The sequence below is a fragment of the Astatotilapia calliptera genome, chromosome 19 (genome assembly GCF_964374335.1).
Source record: "Astatotilapia calliptera chromosome 19, fAstCal68.1, whole genome shotgun sequence".
NCBI classification, from domain to species: Eukaryota; Metazoa; Chordata; class Actinopteri; order Cichliformes; family Cichlidae; genus Astatotilapia; species Astatotilapia calliptera.
In genome coordinates, this window is record NC_137440.1 from 2,473,520 (window position 1) to 2,495,681 (window position 22,162).

Here is a 22,162-nt window from a genome sequence, read left to right on the forward strand (position 1 = left end):
GTTAACCATCGCACTGCCGTGCTGCCCCCCTTGTTATTTCCTACCATGATAATTCATGGAACCCTGAATACATCTCGTCTCTACTCTGCAGTGATCTTAGTTGCCAGAGAATCTGCAAAAATCAGTCACAGCTATTTATAACAGCTTGACATTGAGAATGTGGGCTGATCTGAATTTAACTGCTCAGAATGAAGCCCAAGAGGTGCCAGTCTTTGGCAAACTGATAAAATGTAACAGCTCTGCAGGATTATGCTATGTATTAGAAACAATGTCATACCCACTGCCCAGCTCAGAATGGCCTTCACACACTGCAAACAGGGTTTAAAACACACGATTTAAAGCTAGAACTACACCTGCTTTGTGCCTGCACAAGTGTTGTACTTTAGATTCAATGTAACTTAACCAGCAACAAGAACATGCCACTAATTTTGTTCCCAGTGCTTTTGAGCAACATAAATTGGTTATTTCATTTTAGGGACAATGAAAACAGAAACGTTGACAAGGTACATATCCATCTCTAAAAGAACTGTAACAGGACACCTACACCAGGAGATGCCGGACTAGAGCAGCGCAGATACTGAAGGACCCGTCCCATCCAGGCAACAAACTGTTCCAACTTCTGCAATCTGGTAGAAGGTTCCGCATCTTCCGGGCAAGGACAGAGAGACTCAAGAGGAGCTTCTATCCCCAAGCCATCCGTGCCCTAAACACACACACCCGCCCTCTCACATCATCTATAATTGACTGAGACAGGACTCTTCCAGACACTAAACCAAGGCACAATGTACATTTCAAATTCCTTTAATTTTAAATATGTTTATATTGTCTATCCTGTAAAATAGTCAGATGTCTATTCATATTAATGTACAGAATTCACCTGCTTGCTGCTACTACTGCACATTCACCCAGTGTATATACTATATGTATGTATATATATATATATATGTATGTATATATATATATATATATATATATATATATATATATATATATATATATATATAATGTTCTTCCTCTACACCCCCCCCCCCCAATTTTTGCACATGTCGAGGAGCGTGTCAGGCTACATTTCACTGTATGTTATACTTGTATAACTATGCATGTGACAAATAAAGAACCTTGAACCTTGAACCTTGAACTGTAAAGGTGTAAAATGTAAAAAAGACAAAAATTTGCACGAGAAGGTAGCAGTATTTCTCCATCTCGTTGCTGTTGTTTTGTTGTAAAGTTTCAAGTTTTGTGTATCAAGTGAGAAACTGTGTTCACTGTTTTTCAGAAGTGTTGGTGAGCGAATGCAATGATTTCCAGAATCATGTCCTGTTGAAGGATCAGAGAGCGTAATCATTGTCCTATTAAAGTCAAAGTCAAAAAAACTTTGTTTATTTACATTCTCTAAATCTTCATGATTTACTCACATTTTACTTAGTGTTCAAACTATTGTGGAAAGTGGATTCTAACTAGAACATTTTTTTCCATTCTTATCGACTTCTCTTTAGACCTAATGGATTTTTCCCAAAAGCTTTTTTGTTTTTTATAATTTGAATACAGTAGGTGAATGATGCATTTTAAAAATATGAATCACTGTTCAAAATTTAAATGTTATGCTATTAGCTTGGAACATTGTGATCTGCTGAAATGAACAGCAGCTTGACAGATAATTCACCTCGTGAATATGTTGGTATGATATCTTCCTGAGCCTCAAGTCCACAACACATCTGTGCTACGTCGTTTGGAGGGCGGGGCTTTGTTTTCGTAGGAGGGGAGGGGGTCTCTTGGCCGCTGTTGTGAATGGGGGGTCAGCATGACGTCAGGAAACCAATGTCAACAATGCAGCTGGAGGAGAAAAGGCGTTTCATCCTAACACACAATCACACTCACAAGAGACCCGTGTATCACTCATCGATTCACGTCCAAAGCCTGTTAAAAGCTGCGGTTCTGCCTGTCGAAGGACTGTGGACACTGCACAGCATGGATTAATTTTTGTTTCTCAGAAACTGAACGCAGACGAGCAAGAAAAACAACAACAAAAACTGGTAAGTCCTCCTCTGCTCGTTTACTACGCTTGGACAAAGCAGACAACAAGAACCTCTGTCAGCACTGGATTGGACTAATCTGCTTGGCTAGATTCCCTCGCTTGTTTGTGTTGCAGTTTCATTGCTGTTGTGTTCACTGGAGTTGCTTTGAGCACGGTTTCACTTATTCCTGAGGCGTACCCGCCTTTTATGGTTTGCTGACACGGGTCAGCAGGTATGCAGTGGACTACGCTATATGTGTGTTTGCCTTGAAAACGCGTAACCTTTGCCGCAAAATACGTCGGGACAGTACGAAGCTTAACAAATCTGTGTCTTGGGGCTGTTTTGCTAAGCTGATTAAATTCAACAAACAGTATCACGAATTTACGTTATTAAAACGACTAAATATTGTTAGTATCCAACTGAAAGAAACCTCTGTTGTACTCCGTACTGGACCACCAGTACAGTTAGTTTATGATAATCACATGCTTCTTAAAAGGAACGTTTGTACATGTCTACCGTTATTTGTTTGCTAACCACATCCCATTTTTGTAATACATTCTCTAATACTTATCTTAAGTTTAAACTGGAGGCACATGTTTTACGCGGGAGACAATTGCTTCCAGAAATGGACTCGAGCCCTGCCATTCTCGGGGAGGGAGGACAAAGGACCCAGCCTCCCTGCGCCTTATTCCCGTCTCAACTACTGAACAGCCACCTCATGAACACTATTCCACGATAAGAATAAATCGCTATGTATCTTGTTATTCCTGAGAAAGGATGTGTCAGAATTGGCTCTGCTTCTGCTTTTCAACCATCGCAATCCCTGTGCTCAAACTGTGACATAATCTCTGAGGTCTTTTTTGTTTAAATTTTGAATATCTTTATTCACTTGGCATATAAATATTTGTTACACCCAGTCATCACCAAATCCCGTTATTTCTACTCCCCAGATAATATGACTGGAGACTTAGAAGCCATTGTGAGCATGTCTTCTTGTTAACAGATTAGGTCTTTGTTATCCTTCAGCAAGTAGCCTACTACAAAGCCTCTCTTCATCTTTGTGTTAATAGAAATGCACTAACATCAGAATGTTTGACGCTCTTGTGATCTGTTTTCTCTTACAATTTCCATACTGTGGGGCAGGGGAAAGGTGACTTAAGCCAGTCTGCACATTAGCAGACTTCTTGTTGTAACTTACTGGGTTGTTCACAAAAAATAAATTAAATATACTACTACTAATAATAATAATAATAATGATAAAAAATGGTGGTGCAGAGGTTAGCACTGTTCAATTCAAATTTATTTATATTCACAACAGTCGCCTCAAGTCGCTTTATATTGTAAGGTAGACCCTAGAATAATGCATACAGAGAAAACCCAACAATCATATGAGAAAGCACTTTGGCGACAGTGGGAAGGAAAAACTCCCTTTTAACAGGAAGAAACCTCCAGCAGAACCAGGCTCAGGGAGGGGCGGGGCCATCTGCTGTGATTGGTGGGGATGAGAGAAGGAAGACAGGATAAAGACATGCTGTGGAAGAGAGACAGAGGTTAATAACAAGTATGATTCAGCAGAGAGGTCTGTGAACACATAGTGAGTGAGAATGGTGACTGAAGAAGAAACACCCAGTGCATCATGGGAATCCCCCAGCAGTCTAGACCTTTTGCAGCATAACTAAGGGAGGATTCAGGGTCACCTGGTCCAGCCCTAACTATATGCTTTAGCAAAAAGGAAAGTTTGAAGCCTAATCTTGAAAGTAGAGATAGTGTCTGTCTCCTGAATCCAAACTGGAAGCTGGTTCCACAGAAGAGGGGCCTGAAAACTGAAGGCTCGCCCTCCCATTCTACTTTTAAATACTCTAGGAACAACAAGTAGGCCTGCAGTGCGAGAGCGAAGTGCTCTAATAGGGTGATATGGTACTACAAGGTCATTAAGATAAGATGGGGCCTGATTATTTAAGACCTTGTATGTGAGGAGCAGGATTTTGAATTCTGGATTTAGAGAAATATGCTCTCTGTTTCTAGTCCCTGTCAGGACTCTTGCTGCAGCATTTTGGATTAACTGAAGGCTTTTCAGTGAGTTTTTAGGACATCCTTATAATAATGAATTGCAGTAATCCAGCCTGGAAGTAATAAATGCATGAACTCGTTTTTCAGCGTCACTCTGAGACAGGATATTTCTAACTTTAGAGATGTTGCACAAATGGAAGAAAGCAGTCTTACATATTTGTTTAATATGTGCGTTGAAGGACATGTCCTGGTCAAAAATGACTCCAAGGTTCCTCACAGCGTTACTGGAGGCCAAGGTAATGCCATCCAGAGTAAGAATCTGGTTAGATACAATATTTCTAAGATTTTCAGGGCCGAAAACAATAACTTCAGTTTGATCTGAATTTAGAAGCAGAAAGTTAGCGGTCATCCAGGTCTTTATGTCTTTAAGACATTCCTGCAGTCTAACTAATTGGTGTGTGTTATCTGGCTTCATGGACAGATAGAGTTGGGTGTCATCTGCATAGCAGTGTAAATGTATGCTATGTCTTCTAATGATGCTGCCTAAGGGAAGCATGTATAATGTAAACAAAATTGGTCCTAGCACTGAACCCTGTGGAACTCCATAATTAACCTCAGTGTGTGAAGAGGACTCTCCATTTACATGCACAAATTGTAGTCTATTAGATAGATATAATACAAACCACTGCAGCACAGTACCTGTAATACCTACAGCATGTTCTAATCGCTCTAATAGGATATTATGGTTGACAGTATCGAACGCTGCACTGAGGTCTAGCAGGACAAGCACAGAGATGAGTCCACTGTCAGAGGCCATAAGAAGATCATTTGTAACCTTCACTAAAGCTGTTTCTGTGCTGTGATGAGCTCTGAAACCTGACTGAAACTCTTCAATAAGCCATTCCTCTGCAGATGATCTGTTAGCTGTTTGACAACTACTCTTTCAAGAATCTTTATAATAAGAGGAAGGTTGGAGATTGGCCTATGATTAGCTATGATGGGTCTAGAGATGGCTTTTTACGTAACAGTTTAACTACTGCCAGCTTGAAGGCCTGTGGTACATAGCTGATTATTAGAGATAGGTTGATCATATTTAAGATTGAAGCATTAATTAATGGTAGGACATCTTTGAGCAGTCTTGTAGGAATGGGGCCTAAAAGACACGTTGATGGTTTGGAGAAAGTAAGTAAATGGTAAATGGCCTGTATTTGTATAGCGCTTTACTAGTCCCTAAGGACCTCAAAGGGCTTTACACATCCAGTCATCCACACATTCACACACTTGTGAATTACTGAAATTAACTAATGGGAGAAAAAGACTCTAAATGAATATCAGTGGTATCATATCATATCAAATTTATTTGATTATATCAAATTTATTGTACACCAAAAAGTGCTTTCCAGTAATATCATGATACAGATAAAATCACAATATATATATATATATATATATATATATATATATATATATATATATATATATATATATATATATATATATATATATATATATTACAGATATAAAATAATTACATCATGTAAATGCAGAGCCAGATGAAAATCACCCTAATTAGCCTCGCTAGGTTAAACAAGTAATTTTTTAGACGTGATTTAAAGATTTAATAGAATCAGATGCGCGAATGTCAAGAGGATCATTATTCTATAATTTGGGTGTGGCAACGGCGAAGGCACAATCTCCTCTAGTAGGTACTGAAAGTAGCTGTAGATAATGTTACGTCTGTGACATTATCTGCTGTGTAATCAATTATTGTAAATGTAAATGTTATCAGGAAATGATCAGACAGGAGAGGGTTTTCAGGAAACACTGTTAAATGTTCAGTTTCTATGCCATGTGTTAAAACAAGATCTAGAGTGTGATTAAAGTGGTGGGTGGGTTCTTTTACATTTTGAGAGAAGCCAATTGAGTCTAATAACAAATTAAATGCCATGTTGAGGCTGTCATTTTTAGCATCTACATGGATGTTAAAATCACCCACAATAATTATTTTATCTGAGCTCAGAACTAAATTAGATATAAAGTCTGAGAAATCAGAGAGAAACTCTGTGTAAAGCCCAGGTGGACGATAGATGATAACAAGTAAGACTGGTTTCTGAGTTTCACAGCTGGGGTGGACGAGGCTAAGCATCAGGCTTTCAAATGAATTAAAAGTCTGTCTGGGTCTTTGGTTGATTAATAGGCTGGTGTGAAAAATTGCTGCCACACCGCCCCCTCGGCCTGTGCTTCGAGGTTTCTGGTAGTTAGAATGACTCGGGGGTGTTGATTCATTTAAACTAACATAATCATCCTGCTGATCCTTTGGTGATCAATTATTAAGTCATGCACTAACAGAGGCTTGGAAGAGAGAGACCTAATGTTTAATAATCCACATTTCACTCTTTTACTCTTTGGTTCAGATGTGGATACTGTATTGTTCTTTCTTTGCGATTTTTTTTTTTTTTTTTTTTTTTTTTTTTTATGTTTAAGACATTTTTTGCTGGATTTTAGTTTGCTTATTTTTTTTGTCTGTTTGGGAGCTGAAACACTCTTTATGGGGATGGGGTTTTGGGGAGATAATAGGAGGAGAGAAGCAGCAGAGAGGCATGTAAGACTGCAACTCTCCTTCCTGGTCCCAACTCTGGATAGAGATATTTTTGGTGTTTAATAAATTTGTCCATCCATCCATCCATCCATCCATCCATCCATCCATCTTCATCCACTTTATCCGAGGCCGGGTCGCGGGGGCAGCAGCCTAAGCAAAGAGGCCCAGACCTCCCTCTCCCCAGCCACCTCCTCCAGCTTATCCGGGGGAATACCAAGGCGTTCCCAGGCCAGCCGAGAGATATAATCTCTCCAGCGTGTCCTGGGTCTGCCCCGGGGCCTCCTCTCGGTGGGACATGCCTGGAACACCTCACCCAGGAGGCGCCCAGGGGGCATCCTTGTCAGATGCCCGAACCACCTCAGCTGGCTCCTTTCGATGTGGAGCAGCAGCTGCTCTACTCTGAGCCCCTCCCGGATGGCCGAACTTCTCACCCTATCTCTAAGGGAGAGGCCAGCCACCCTTCGGTGGGAGACCCTACCAGGGGGCAAAAGTCCCCAGACAACATAGCCCCTGGGATCCCTGGGACACACAAACCCCTCCACCACGATAAGGTAGCGATTCAAGGATAAATTTGTCCATATTTCTAGAAATGAGAGCTGCTCCATCCAAAGTGGGATGGATGCTGTCTCTCCTAACAAGACCAGGTTTCGGGAGAAAAAAATGGAACACAGTCTTCGGTATCCAGCTAAACTTCATGTGAAATATAATGGACACCTGAAGGTCTTTTCTACTCCGGGTGAGGTGTCCGTGTTTATAAACTCTGAGCTGAATAGTTTGTAATAGAGCTGTATGATTTAAGCTTCTTCTGTAAAATATTCTTTAATGTTCTGAGAGACCGGTATATTGATTTTTCTTCTATTTAACAGTTTGTTTGAGCACGGAGTTAAGCGTAGTGGGTTTTTTTCCTGATTGGACACTCTGTGGAGGAATGTGTGGAAGGCCGTGTGCCCAGTGGCCTTGGGCCGAGAGGGACGCCAGTACTTTCTTCCAGAAGTGCTTTATGCGGGGGTGGGGGGTGGATGGGGAGTGCCTATGGTTTTTTTTTTTGTTTGTTTTTTTTAGGCTGTTTAAGTGCAGTGGTTTTTTTTGGTTTTGTTTTTTATGTGTGTGTGTGTGTATATGTACGCACATGGCGATGGAAGTCGATATCTGATCGAGTTGATACATGATGTTTTGGTTAAACAATGAGGTGTGCTTTGAGGGAAACGATGTAAAAATAGTTCTCGGACATATAATTAAAAGACGTAAAGTTCTCTCACACCTTAAATCACTCAAAGCGATCGTTGGCAAGTAAAATCGACGAGCTCTCAGCACTGGTACGGAGTCAGAGGGAATACCGAGAGTGTAGCCTGATGTGTTTCACCGAATCATGGCTGCACCAGGTCATTCCCGATGAGAATGCTTCCGTGGAAGGCTTCCACACTGTTCGGGCGGACAGGGACAGCATCGCTAGCGGTAAGCGTAAAGGAGGTGGGCTTGCTGTTTTAGTTAACAACCGGTGGTGTAACCCTGCCAACATAACAATCAAAGAAAGGATTTGTTGCCCGGACACTGAACTGTGTGCTGTTGGACTCAGGCCGTATTATTTACCCAGGGAATTCTCTCACGTCATCTTGGTGGCTGTTTATGTTCCCCCCTCTGCTAACCCCACAGCTGCATGTGACACTATCCACTCTGCCATAGCTCGGCTACAGACTCAGCACCCGAGTGCCTTTATTGTGATCTCGGGTGACTTCAACCATGTATCACTGGACAATACACTACCAACATTCAAACAATATGTGGACTGTCCCACCAGGGGAGAGAAAACTTTAGACTTACTGTATGCTAACGTCAAGGATGCATACAGCTCCTCCCCCCACTTGGTAGGTCAGATCATAACCTGATTCACCTCACCCCCCGCTATGTGCCAATTGTGAGGAGGGAACCTGTGACCACCAGGACTGTTAGGTGGTCAGAGGAGGCAATAGCGGAACTACAGGGCTGTTTCGAGGTGACCGACTGGGAAACACTCTGTGAGCCTCACGCCGAGGACATCAATGGGCTTACTGAGTGTATCACAGACTACATAACTTTCTGCACCGACTCCATTGTTCCAGCTCAGACTGTTCATTGTTACCCAAATAACAAGCCGTGGGTGACTAAGGACATCAAAGCCCTCCTCAACAACAAGAAGAGGGCTTTCAGAGGGGGCAACAAAGAGGAGGTGAGGAAGGTCCAGGTGTTACTAAAGGACAAGATCAGAGAGGCTAAGGACAATTACAGGAGGAAGCTGGAGTGGAAACTCCAGCAGAACAGCATGAGAGAGGTGTGGAGGGGCATGAAGACCATCACTGGATTCAGGCCAACCAACAGCAGGGGAGCTGAGGGAGGTGAGAATAGAGCCGACGAGTTGAATCTGTTTTTCAATAGATTCGACACCACAGTGTCTGCTCCCACCCCCACAACCTCACCTGCAGTCAGCCTGGAATCCAGAGCCACACCACTGTGCCAGCCTCTCTCTTCACATGTTGCCTCCTGTGAGATTCCTGACACCCCTCCCCCACCCATCACCTTCACTCAATACCAGGTTGAGATGCAAATGAGGAGACTTCACTCAGGCAAGTCTGCTGGACCAGACGGAGTGAGTCCCCTTGTCCTCAAGGCCTGTGCCCCCCAGCTGTGTGGAGTCTTTCATAAACTGTTTATGCTGAGTCTGCAGAGGGTCCCGGTGATGTGGAAGACATCATGCCTCGTCCCTGTACCAAAGACGCCTCATCCCAGTGGCCCCCAGGATTACAGGCCCGTGGCACTGACCTCCCACATCATGAAGACCCTGGAAAGGCTCATCCTGGACCAGCTGCGACCCATAGTAAGACCACATCTGGATCCCCTTCAGTTCGCTTATCAGCCTCGTCTCGGAACAGAGGACGCCATCATCTACCTGCTCAATCGTGTCTACACCCATCTGGACCAGCCGGCGAGCACTGTGAGGGTCATGTTTTTTGACTTTTCCAGTGCTTTCAACACCATCAGGCCGACCCTCCTGGGTGATAAGTTAGCAGCGATGCAGGTGGATGCTTCTCTGGTGTCCTGGATTGTTGATTACCTGACAGGAAGACCACAATATGTACGTCTCCCACAGTGTGTGTCTGACAAGGTGATTAGCAACACAGGGGCACCACAGGGGACTGTCCTCTCCCCCTTCCTCTTCACCCTCTACACCACAGACTTCAGCCACTGCACAGAGACCTGCCATCTTCAGAAGTTTTCTGATGACTCTGCGGTGGTTGGATGCATCAGCAGGGATGATGAGACAGAGTACCGGGCTGTGGTCGACTCCTTTGTCACGTGGTGTGAGCAGAATCATCTGCAGCTCAACGTGGCAAAGACCAAGGAACTGATCGTGGACTTCAGGAAGACCAGGAAACACTTGACCCCTGTTTCAATCCAGGGGGTCAGTGTTGACATTGTGGAGGACTATAAATACCTTGGAGTACACATTGACAATAAACTGGACTGGGCTAAAAACACCACAGCACTTTACAGGAAGGGCCAGAGTCGTCTCTATTTTTTGAGGCGACTGAGGTCCTTCAACATCTGCCAGAAAATGCTGAGGATTTTCTATGAGTCTGTTGTGGCCAGTGCGATCCTCTATGCTGTTGCATGCTGGGGGAGCAGGCTGAGGGTTGCAGATGCCAACAGACTTAATAAACTGATCCGTAAGGCCAGCAATGTTGTGGGGATGGAGCTGGACTCCCTCAAGGTGGTGTCGGAGAGGCGGATGCTGTCCAAGATAAAGACAATGTTGGATAACACCTCCCACCCACTCCATGACATGTTGGTCAGTCACAGGAGCTCGTTCAGTGAGAGACTGAGATTACCGAAAAGCACCACTGAACGACACAGGAAATCATTCCTGCCTGTGGCCATCTCCCTGTACAACGCATCCACTTAACACACTGTTTGCTGCTACAACTACACATGTTTCTTTTCCAAATATTTATTTATAAGTGACTTATGTATGTATGTATGTATATATATGTATATATTGTACTATTCTTAGTTAGCGTATTGTCTGTCTTGTCTTAATGTTGGTTTAAAATGGAGCACTGTAACAAAAAATAATTTCCCCCAGGGATCAATAAAGTATTCTGATTCTGATTCTGATTCTGATTCTGAAAGCAGATATAATATTCATTTAGGAAACTCATATAAATATTAACAACCAACGAAGATTAAGAGCAAATTGGATATCTCAAGTGTATCAAGCTCCTTTTACCAGTAAGGCCAGAGGTGTTGCGATTCTCCTTAAAAAGAATGTTTCATTCTGTCCAGACTTTGTGATCGCTGACCCATATGGCAGATACCTTATAGTCACTGGTCAAATTAATTTACTACCGATAACGTTGCTTAACATCTATGAGCCAAATGTGGATAATCCTGATTTTTTTAAAAGAATGTTTTCAACTTAATACCTACAGTAACCGCCAACATTATTATTGGTGGTGACTGTAACTGCTTCCTCAACACTTTTTTGGATAGACTATCTATAAAAGCCCCCTCTAATATTAGGTCCGTACAAACTCTGAATGATTTAATTAAAACTAGAAATTTAATTGATATCTGGCGCTTACAACATCCTACTGAGAGGGCCTATTCATTTTTCTCTCATGTCCATAAAACCTATACTAAAATGGTAAATGGCCTGTATTTATATAGCGCCTTACTAGTCCCTAAGGACCCCAAAGCGCTTTACATATCCAGTCATCCACCCATTCACACACACATTCACACACTGGTGATGGCAAGCTACATTGTAACCACAGCCACCCTGGGGCGCACTGACAGAGGTGAGAATTGACTATTTTCTGATATCCTGCCCATAGTTGTTGATTCAAATTACCATAATATTGTAATATCTGACCACAGCCTGGTTTCAATGGTCTTTAAAAACAATTTGACCAAAAATTATAATTGGCGTTTTAACCCTTCCCTTCTGAATGATCAAGAATTTATTAAATATCTCAATGCGAATATGGATATGTTTCTTGCTACTAATGATAACGGAGAAGTTTCGGATTCTACTTTATGGGAGACCTTTAAAGTCGTGATGAGAGGTCATATTATTTCCTTTGAATCTTCCAAGAAAAAAATATTGGGAAAAAGGCAAATAAAGAAATAGAAAATAAGCTTCCTGAACTGGAAGAAGTATATAGATCATCTTTGTTGCAAACTGATTTAAATGAAAATTTGAAATTAAGGTATGAATATAACACAATTTTAAATAAACGCATTAGCAATCTTCTCTTGAAGCTCAAACAGAGACATTTTGAATTTGGAGATAAACCAGAGAAACTGCTGGCAAATAAACTTAGAGGGGAACAAGCAAAACGAGCAATTCAAAAAGTGATAATGAAATCCGGTAAAGTAAGTACTAATCCAAAGGAAATTAATACTTGTTTTACCAAATTCTATAAAGATCTGTATTCTAGTAAAATTAAACCCTCTCAAAGCGATTTTAGCAACTTCTTCGATCAATTATCTATTCCCCAATTAGATGAAGCCCTGAGAGATGAAATTGATTCCCCTGTCTCCGAAAAACATCTTTTAAGAACAATCCAAGCCTTACCACTTGGAAAGACAGCTGGCCCAGATGGATTCGGTAATGAATTCTTTAAAGCCTTCCAAAATAAAATTACTCCTCTCATGCTTAGGATGATAAATGACCCCGTTAAAAATAAAAGGTTACCAACTTCACTTTACGATGCAAATATTTGTTTGCTTCACAAAACTGGAAAGGAGGAAGGTGACCCAGCAAATTATAGACCCATTGCTCTTTTAAATTGTGATCATAAAATCATAACCAAAGTCTTAGCTACAAGATTGAGCAAACATATTTCAACAATTATACATCCTAATCAAACAGGATTTATTCCTGGTAGATGGTCATTTAATAATGTCTGTTTATTATTAAATACAATTTACTCAGGTTATGGAAAAGAGGCTAAAACAGCAGTATTTTCTCTGGATGCCCAAAAAGCGTTTGATCAGATTGAATGGCCTTATATATTTGAGACTCTAAAACAATTTGGTTTTGGGGAGTACTTTAGGGATTGATTAAAATGATTTATCTGTGTCCGGTGTCCTGCATTCTCACTAACGCAGATAAATCCTCCCCCTTTCAATTACAGGGGGATCCCCTCTCACCGCTTCTTTTTGATATAGCTCTGGAGCCCCTTTCCATTAACATAAGAAACCACCCTGGTATACAGGGAGTTAAATTTGGGAATGTTGAAAGTCTTGTTAATATGTATGCAGATGATTTACTGATCTGCCTTCCTGAACCAGAAATTTAATTCCCTAATCTTTTAAATTGCATTAAACACTTTGGGAAATTATCAGGATATATGATCAATTGGGACAAATCTGAATTTATGCCAATAACAGATAATCTATGCCCAAAGTTCCTCAGCTCACTCCCATTCAAATTAGTGACTACATCTTTTACCTACCTTGGCCTTAAGATCTCTAAAAATCCCAAACTCCTCTATAAATTGAATTTCTTGGAAATGCTGGACAAGCTCAAAGACGATATTAGAAAATGGAAACTGCTTCCACTGTCTCTGATTGGTCGAATAAATGCAGTTAGAATGGTGTCTTTGCCACGTTTTTTATATCTTTTTCAAAACCTTCCTATTTATTTGCCACTTAAATTTTTTAAGCAGCTTGATTCATTGATTCTTTCATTCATTTGGGCATGAAAACCCCCTCAGATATCCAAGGCTCATCTTCAAAAAAATACTTCCAGTGGGGGGTTAGGTCTCCCTGTGTTTAGACATTATTACTGGGCAGCAAATTTAAGAGCTCTATTGCACTGGCAGTGGGTTTCGCCTACTGATTATTGTTATGCTAAGCTTCCGATCTGGCTTCAGGTAGAGGCAGCAACCGTATCTGGTTCTTCTAATAATGAACTGGTAATGAACTAATCATTTGATTCAGGTGTGTTGACCCATGGTGAGACCTAAAACCTGCAGGACACTGGCCCTTGAGGCCTGCAGTTCCCCACCCCTGGTATACTGTCTAGTATAAAGGCAGAATCGCCAATTACCAGAGTTTGATCCCCAGCAGGTGCTACTAGGAGGATGAGGAGTACCACTAGCAATATTTTTAAAATCAGTTATTGGCTCTGTATATGATGTGAAGTTATGATTTTTAACATTCCAAAACATCCTGCAAAACAAACTAAGGTGTACTAACTTTGTATAAAAGACTGTATAAAAGTACTCTACAGTTTAGTGCAGAATGAACAGGTTAGTTTGCCGTATTTAAAGTAAAGAACAGCGTATTGCACTGGTGTCATAGATGTGGTGTTCATGGTTTATGTTAGGTTACATTATTCATTCAGTGAGTTCCATCTTTATGCTAACTGTATACTGCAGGGGTGGGGGAACTCCCGGTGTCCTGCGGGTTTTACATGTGTCCTTGATCCAACACAGCTGATTTAAATGGCTAAATTACCCCCTCAACATGTCTTGGAGTTCCACAGAGGCCTGGTAATGAACTAATCATTTGATTCAGGTGTGTTGACCCATGGTGAGACCCAAAACCTGCAGGACACTGGCCCTTGAGGCCTGCAGTTCCCCACCCCTGGTATACTGTCTTGTAACCCAACCAGTGCAGGGGCCTCCCTACAACCCGGACTCTGCGTTGTGTAATTTTGTGTTGGATTAGGGTGTACAGTAGAGAGACCAGTATGACACAGGCGTTCAATTTGTGGCTCGGACCGCGCCGTTTATTTAGATGCTGGGGCATAAACAACTCCAACTCTGCTGCTGGCCCTTGCAAATCACAGTAAACACTGAGTGAATATTAAAACATACTGAAGGGCAACAACAAAAAACACATTACACAAAAATAATCATGTAGTTAAGGCACCTTTACAACATTCCGTGGTTTCAGGTATGTGCATGACGCAAAATTAACATAGCAGGACTACTAGCGAACTGCAGCTAAAAAGCTAGTGATTCGTCTTGCATCACTTTGCATGAAGAATTGCGCTGCTAGCAAGCAGAGATGTAGCCCAAAATCGCAGCAGACATTTCCAAATCTCAATAAACGCAAGATATGCAGAGTGTGACTGGACATACTCCATGTGAGTGAAGTTGGCCCCCCCACCTTCTTCAATTCCAACAAAAGTGGTATCAAACGTTTGTGCTACGTTTGTGCTGGTTTGTGCTGCAAAAATTTTCGTTTGTGCTGCTATCATTTTAAAGATATTAATAGAAATTTCTAGAGGTCATCAAAGGTCAACCAGCCCCCCCACATTAATGGAATCAAACAAAATTGGTGTCAAACAACTGTTTGTGCTGGTTTGTGCTGCTAAAATTGTCGTTTGTGCTGCTTCTGTTTTAAAGATATTAATGAAAAGGTAAAGGTCAAAAGGTCAACCAGCCCCCCCACATTACCCAAATCAAAGAAAATTTATGTTAAACGTTTGTGCTATGTTTGTGCTGGTTTGTGCTGCAAACATTTTCGTTTGTGCTGCTAACATTTTAAACATTTTAATAAAATAACGTCTTGATGCGTGCTTAATCATCCAGGTAAGTAAATCCCAAAAGGTTGATTCTGTCCATCTGGACATTTTCAGCTGGAGAAACGTTTCGTCATCATCCAAGTGACTTCTTCGGTCTCAGCTGACTGCAGGTTTTTCCAACCTTATAAACAGTACATTTGCATAGTGAAGGAAACTAGCACCTCTGAATGAACAAAGTGCTGGGGGGTTAGTTCCATGATTGTTAGTATGCAAATTCTTATGACCATTGATCAATGACAACTAATCAAAGCCTACTGATTAATGGCCCTGAGTACCATTCACAGAAAGTGGGGAATGGCTACAATCACAGCATTGTAGGATGGCGAAAGATGTACCCTTGGGCCCCCCTTCTCGATTCAGAGATGGTCAGCATCCTGACAGCCCGATGGACAAAGCTGTCTCTCAGTCTGTGTGTTCTGGCCCAGAGGCTCTTCAGTATCCTTCCTGATGGCAGCAAACTGAAGACGCTGCTGAAGGGATGAGTGTAGTCACCTGTAATGGAGAGGACCTTCCAAATGAGGCAGGTGCATTGTCATTTTTTCCTGCAGAACCCAGTGCAGGAGTCATACTTGTGCTTCTCAGTTTGCAGAGGAAGTAGAGTCGCTGTTGGTCTTCTCCACATTCAGGGACAGGTTGTTGTTGCTGTACCACTCTGCCAGATGGTTAACTTCACCCCTGTAGTAGATCTCATCGTGGGTCAGCAGAGTGAAGAGAAGTGGGCTCAACACACATCCTTGGGGAGCCCCCATATTCTGTGTTCTTGGGCTGGAGGTGTTGCTGTCGACCCGTACAATCTGCTGTCTTCCTGTCAAGAAATCTAGCAGCCAGTTATACAGCAAGGTGCTGATCCCCAGCAGATCCAGTTTGTGAATGAGAGGGAATGATGATGCTGAAAGCTGAACTGAAGTCTATGAACAGCACTCTGACATATGAGTCTCTAGTGTTGAGATGTGTGAGGGCTGAGTAAGGGGCAGCTGAAATTCCATCATCACTTGAGCGTTTTGACGAAAGCAATAATTTGATTTGATGCATGACGTTCAAAGCACTTCATAATGATGGAGGTGAGTTTGACAGGACGGTAGTCCTTAAAGCAGGAGGTAGATGACTTCTTGGGTACAGTAATGATGTTGGAGGCTTTGAGGCATGTGGGAACGGCGGTACTGATTTTGGCAAGGGATCTCCACACACTGTCTGGGGATTGTGTCACCACGGTCTGCAGAGTGGGCTTGTACTCTGTGATGGTTTGTATTCCTTGCCACTGCCTCCAAGTATCTCTGCTGTCGCTGAAGCTTTGCTGTAGCTGATGCCACGTGACAGGTTTGCCCTTGCTGTTCTTTGGCTCACCTAATTCCCGGCTCTGAAGGCTGCATTTTTCAACCTTAGGAGCATTTAAACCTGACCTGTGAGCCATGGTTTCTGATTGGCCCGGACAGTGATAGTCCTGGTGTCACAACCTGCAGGATCGGCAAGGTGCTGATCAGAATCTCTCCACTCCTAGCCCTCCTTCTCTTCTCTTTTTCCCTCTCTCTCCCCCTCTCTTCTTCTCTGCCCTGTTTTGCAGGGGCGGAACTCATGGCGGCTTCACGCCCTCGGTCCACGCCTTCCTGGATTGGGAACACCTGGGCCTCATCAGACCAGCTGGTATATTAGAAGGAGGAGATCAGCTGTTCAACGCTGGATTGTTGTGAAGGCTCTAGTCAGTACACGTCTAGCTTAAGTTTCCTGTGCCTCCGTCTCAGAGACTTAACGAGTGTTTCTTTGTTCCTAGATTCCCCGTGGTTCCCCGTGTGGAGTGTGGAAGGAGCGACTGGTCGCTAGCGGAGAAGAGAGAGGTTGAACTGAGCGCGTGTGTGATTTCCCTGTTTTCCCTGGAGCCCTGCCCCTCACGTCTTGTATATAGCACTAACCCCACACTGTCTGTACATACACTTGGTGAAGATCTGTAAATAAACCGTCTCTGTTTAAACGCTACTCATGAGTCCTGCGAGTGGATCCTCTAAGCAACCCGTGACACCTGGTCTCTGTGACATCATCGATGCATTTTGGGATGTAGGCAGTAACAGTTTCTGTATATTCCTGAAAGTCTGTGGTGTTGTCGTGTGTGGCAGCCTGTGGTGGAAAAGCAGTCTTGCAGTGCCTCTGAGGACCCTTCTGGCCACACCTGTACCTGCTTACGAACTGGTTTGGTGACTTTGACCAGGGGCCTGGGGGAACCCATGGCACACCTAGGTTTCTACCTGTACTGACCCTTATGCAAAATAGGTGGAATTAAGACACAGTTCCAAAAGCAAACACAACTGATCAGTGCTGAGAGTGGTCCTGTTGCTGAGGTTGGGATGATCCTGTAATCTCTTATGAACGACCTCCAACGCTTCTATGACTGGGATGCAAGTGAAGACAGATGTAACATCTCTCTCTCACTGTACATGTACTGTTTATAAAATTAGGGAAACATAACCTGCACAAACAAAATAATTTGCAGGACAAATGTTTGACATCAATTTTGTTCGATTTGAAGAAGGTGGGGGGGCCAATTTCACTCACATGTGTTTATAAGGTTGGGGAAACCTGCAGTCAGCTGAGACCGAAGAAGTCACTTGGATGAGTGACGAAACGTTTCTCCAGCTGAAAATGTCCAGATGGACAGAATCAACCTTTTGGGATTTACTTACCTGGATGATTAAGCACGCATCAAGACGTTATTTTATTAAAATGTTTAAAATGTTAGCAGCACAAACGAAAATGTTTGCAGCACAAACCAGCACAAACGTAGCACAAACGTTTAACATAAATTTTCTTTGATTTGGGTAATGTGGGGGGGCTGGTTGACCTTTTGACCTTTACATTTTCATTAATATCTTTAAAACAGAAGCAGCACAAACAACAATTTTAGCAGCACAAACCAGCACAAACGTAGCACAGTTGATTGACACCCATTTTGTTTGATTTAATTAATGTGGGGGGGCTGGTTGACCTCTGATGACCTCAAGAAATTTTTATTAATATCTTTAAAATGATAGCAGCACAAACGAAAATTTTTGCAGCACAAACCAGCACAAACGTAGCACAAACGTTTGATACCACTTTTGTTGGATTTGAAGAAGGTGGGGGGGGCCAACTTCACTCACATACAAACTCCTCATAAAAGTCTGTGGGGAAATTCCCACGGGACTTCTAAGAACTCAGTCTCTGTATAGCTTGCTCTTGTTGAAGGGGTCCGATATTGCGCCCAGGCTGTCTTTGTTTTCCCTTGAACACGGCTGGCGTATCTGAGACAGAAAATTATCCATATCTACCTGATCTATGGTACATTCTAATGTATACAACTTTTCCTAAAATGTCCTAACAGCTCTTTAGCTGCTCCTTAGCGTCATCGAAAAGTTAATTTTTAAGCATAATCTTAACAGTAGAGCGGGTGTCCTTGACCCAAATTGAGACTGGGAGTTCGTATAGCACTGTTACCTCACAGCAACAAGGTCCTGACTTTGACTCCACCATCCGGCCAGGGCCTTTCTGTGTGGAGTTTGCATGCTTTCCCCATGTTTACATGGGTTTTCTCTGGATACTCCGCCAGAATGTGTATACAGGTCTTTAGTTTAAATTGATGGAAAAAATGGAAAAAGGCAAATTGACAAAAATCTTTTAGCATGCGGTTCACTTGCTGGAGCTTCTTTACTGACTGATCCATTGATAAAAGCCACAAGATGTGTCTTAAACTATAAAAATAATATCTGTATTTCCAAAGTCTGTATGACAGCAAATAGCAATCTTGAGGATTGCTGTTTATTTTTATTTTGTTTTCAATCTTGCAGAATGCCGAAATATACTTAATGAAAAAAGGAGTCTAGTGGGTAAATAGTGGCAGCGGACAGTATTCAGGCAACAAAAAAAACAGTGCTGAATGGGATAAGCCTGAAGTGTTGGTAAGGTAATGCAGGAGATGATCTGCAGTGCTGAGATGAGCAGGGAGAAAAAACAGAACGTTAGTACTATTTCGGCAAACCCCCAGTGCTAGGATGTGCCTGTTTAAAAACCATGAGTCAGCAGACACACATATAGAGCCTAATGTTGATGAGAAATACAGACTGCATGCTCAGCTGTCTGTGTCAGATTTATTGTACTACAGCATGAAAATGAAACGCAATGAAAAGCTTCTGGACAGAGCTGCCCACAATCTGTGTGGAATTCTGTCAAATACATAAAGTGTGTGTGTGTGTGTGTGTGTGTGTGTGTGTGTGTGTGTGTGTGTGTGTGTGTGTGTAAAATGACAAGTTTAAACAGTATCCTGTCCATTGTGTCTGTATTTATTTTTTCCGTACGCTGTATCTGTTTTTACAGCATCATTTGAAGAGACATTATTAGAAACTGAATCATAGCTTCTTTTTTTTTTTTTTTTTTTTTTTTTGCTTGTCCCGTTTGGCCCTTTTGCCATCAGAATTATTGTCTAAAGGCAAAGAAAGATGCCCAACGGATTTACTTTACCAAATGGACCATCCCAGCCTTGCCGTAATGGTCTATTTGATTCACCTTTTATTGTTTATTTGTTAAATACGGGACAGATTTTTTACTGGGGAAAAGAAAGGGAAAGAAAAACAGCGGGGAAGAGGGACGGAGATAAAGGACAAAAAACAACAAAATAAGCAGACAAAAAATACATATATCAATCACCTGGATCACCTGTTGAGAAAGAAAAAAGAGAGAACAAGCAGAAGAAAAAAAAAGAGCAACATAATAAACAACATCACGATGATCTACCCCCGGACCGGGGCCTAGTTCAGCAGCCCTGCCTGGCCCCACAGAGCCCAGGACAGCCCACCCGACCCCACCACAAGGAAAACTGCAACCACCCCATCATCGACTCATCTTCCATACTACACAAGACAATAGACGCCCAGGCTGAGATCTTCCTCCACCTCTCCTATATCTCCTCCTCCTGCAGAGTGAGTTCCTGAAGAGAGGAGACCTCCTGCAAGATGTAACAGCCTCCCCCACCAGTTGAAGAGCCCCCCAGGTGGCTCGATGAGCCGGCGGAACCCTGCGCCAGGGCTGGGCCCCCATACACCCACCCACCCACAACCCCAGCAACATACCAACCAGGACCCAAGCCCCCGAGGCCCGGCCAGGGCCCCAGCCCAGAGTCGGAGCACCCCCAGAACCTCACGCCCGTCCCGGACCCACCCAGGGCCAGCCAGGCTACCAGGTAAGTAACCCACGTCCGTCAGCACAGACCCTCCCCTAGCCCCGCTGCACGCAGCCACGAGGAAACAGTCACCTGAGAGCCAACAGAGCCCTTAATAGGCCATGACCGCAACCCCGGGTTGAACCCTCCAAGGATGATGCTCCTGGGGAATCCCCCAACGCCCCAAGCCTGTCCCTACCCCCACACCAATCACAACAGCAAAGGTGGGACCAAACTATGACCCCCCACCCTCACTAGGTGATGGAGCTGATCAAAGGAGCCCAGAGCAATTGATCTGATGTGATGGCAGAGGCTGTATCAAGACTAATGTAATCTAATAGATCATTTCTATATTGGTTAGAATTAAGATTATTTTTATTTTTCCAGTTCATGAGGACTGTTTTCTTGGCTATGCATAGGGCAGTGAAAACCATATGGGCTATATGTGAAGTGACATCTTCACATATCTCGCGCCAAAACGTCTGAACTGGTGGACAGAACCAAAGAGCGTGGATATAATTGTCCGGTGAATTGGTTTGGAAGTGTGAGCAGTTGTTGGTAGACGTAAAACCCATCTTGAATATCCGATGACCTGTATAGTGCACTCTATGTAGTATTTTGTATTGAATTAATTGAAGACTGGGATTTCTAATTAAATGAAAGGTTTTTAAACATATCTGAGACCAGAAGTTTAGGTCTAAGTTAACTGATAAATCCGCTTCCCATTTTGCAATAGGAAGTGATATTGATTCATCCGTTTTAGAAAGCATTCTGTATATTTTGGATAGTAATTTGGGGGGTTTAAGAGTAAGAAATTGAACCACACTTGGTGGTGTTTGTAGTTCAACTTGACCCGGTTTAAATTTCTTTTTTACTATGGATTTAATTTGTTGATATTCTAAAAATCTTTTCTTGTTGATCCCATATTGTGTAACTAGTCTGTCAAATGGAATAAAGTCTGTTCCTTCTAATATAGGAATCAAATACTTATATATAAGTATTTTGATTCCTTTACCACTCCAATCTGGAAAGTTTATCATATTATTGTTTTGTAATATGTCAGGGTTATTCCAGATAGGTGTACGTTTGCATGGGATTAATGAAGACGCCGTCAATTTTAGAAACTCCCACCATGCTGTCAGAGAAGAGCTGATGCTGATGCTTTTGAAGCATTCATGTCGTTGGATGTTTGAGCTGATAAATGGTAGATCTGAAATCTCTAGATTATTGCAAAGTGCTTGTTCTACATCTAGCCAAGGTTCATCTAAGAGGGTATGTTTTAGCCATCCTGAGATAAACTGAAGCCTGTTGGCTAAGAAGTAGTGCTGAAAGTTAGGCAGTTCTAGTCCTCCTTTATCCTTGGTCTTTTGTAGTGTTTTTAAGCTTATATGTGGGGGTTTATTTTTCCAAAGGAATTTGTTCATGTATGAATCTAGAGATCTGAACCAATCTTGTGGCGGTTTAGTTGGGATCATTGAGAATAAATAATTTATTTTTGGCAAGATCATCATTTTTATAGCGGCAACCCTTCCCATGAGTGATATGGGTAAATATTTCCATCTAGCCAGATCATCTTCTACCTTCTTTAAAAGTGGGATATGGTTTAATTTAGTTAGATCTGCAAGCTTGGGAGAAACATTAATACCTAAATATTTTATATTTCCCGATTGCAGTGGTGTAGAAGAGGAATTATGGAGGGAGCAATTAATCGGTAGAACTGTAGATTTTGACCAGTTAATTGAGTAATCTGATATTCTTGCAAAAGAGTTTATCAATTCAATCAC

At 42.3% G+C, this 22,162-nt stretch overlaps 1 protein-coding gene across 2 annotated transcripts in view; it reads left to right on the forward strand.

Moving 5' to 3' along the window:
• Positions 1 to 1,806: 1,806 nt before the first annotated feature.
• LOC113012007 (transcription regulator protein BACH2-like) overlaps positions 1,807 to 22,162 on the forward strand; it is a 61,948-nt gene continuing 41,592 nt past the window's right edge. For both annotated transcript variants that reach the window (XM_026151945.2, XM_026151946.2), the window contains exon 1: positions 1,807 to 2,033. The gene's annotated coding sequence lies outside the window, so the exon portion shown is untranslated. The remainder of the gene's footprint in view (positions 2,034 to 22,162) is intronic.